We start from the raw sequence: 1,102 nt of genomic DNA on the forward strand, positions 1-1,102 counted from the left end.
ATCCAGCATTTTGGGAGGCCGAGGCAGGAGGATCGCTTGAGGCCAGGAGTTCGAGACCAGCCTGGACAACACAGTGAGACCCTATCTCTACAAAAAATAAAATTAGCCGAGCGTGGTGGCGTGGGCCTCTAATTCCAGCTACTCAGGAGCTGAGGTGAGAGGTTCGCTTGGGCCCAGAAGGTCGAGGCTGCAGTGAGCCGTGCTCTCGTCACCGCACTCCAGCCCGGGGACAATGTGAGAAACTGTCGCTAAAAATAAAAAGGAGGCTGGTGCCGGGCGCAGTGGCTCATGTCTGTAATCACAGCACTTTGGGGGGCCGAGGTGGGCGGATCACAAGGTCAGGAGATTGAGACCATTCTGGCTAACTCGGTGAAACCCCGTCTCTAGTAAAAATACAAAAAATTAGCCGGGTGTGGTGGCGGGCGCCTGTAGTCCCAGCTCCTGGGAGGCTGAGGCAGAATGGCGTGAACCCGGGAGGCGGAGCTTGCAGTGAGCCCAGATAGCGCCACTGCACTCCAGCAGCCTGGGCGACAGAGCGAGACTCTGTCTCAAAAAAAAAAAAAAAAAAAAAAGGCCAGGCGCGGTGGCTCAAGCCTGTAATCCCAGCACTTTGGGAGGCCGAGGAGGGTGGATCACGAGGTCAGGAGCTCAAGACAGCCTGATCAATATGGAAAAACCGCATCTCTACTAAAAATACAAAAATTTGCTGGGCGTGGTGGCGTGTGCCTGTAGTTGCAGCTACTAGGGAGGCTGAGGCAGGAGAATCCTTTGAACCGGGGAGGCGGAGGTTGCAGTAAGCCAAGATCGTGCCACTGCACTCCAGCCTGGGTGACAGAGCAAGACTCAGTCTCAAAATAATAATAATTAATAAACAAATAAAAAGGAGGGGCCGGGTGTGGTGGCTCATGCCTGTAATCCGAGCACTGGGAGGCCGAGGCAGGTGGATCAGTTGAGCTCAGGAGTTTGAGACCAGCCTGGCCAACATGGCTAAACCCTGTCTCTCCTAAAAACACAAAAATTAGCTGGGTGTGGTGGCACACACCTGTAATCCCAGCTACTTGGGAGGCTGAGATAGGAGAATCTCTTGAACCCCAGAGGCGGA

The sequence above is a fragment of the Colobus angolensis genome, unplaced genomic scaffold (assembly GCF_000951035.1).
Source record: "Colobus angolensis palliatus isolate OR3802 unplaced genomic scaffold, Cang.pa_1.0 Scaffold18, whole genome shotgun sequence".
Taxonomy (NCBI): domain Eukaryota; kingdom Metazoa; phylum Chordata; class Mammalia; order Primates; family Cercopithecidae; genus Colobus; species Colobus angolensis.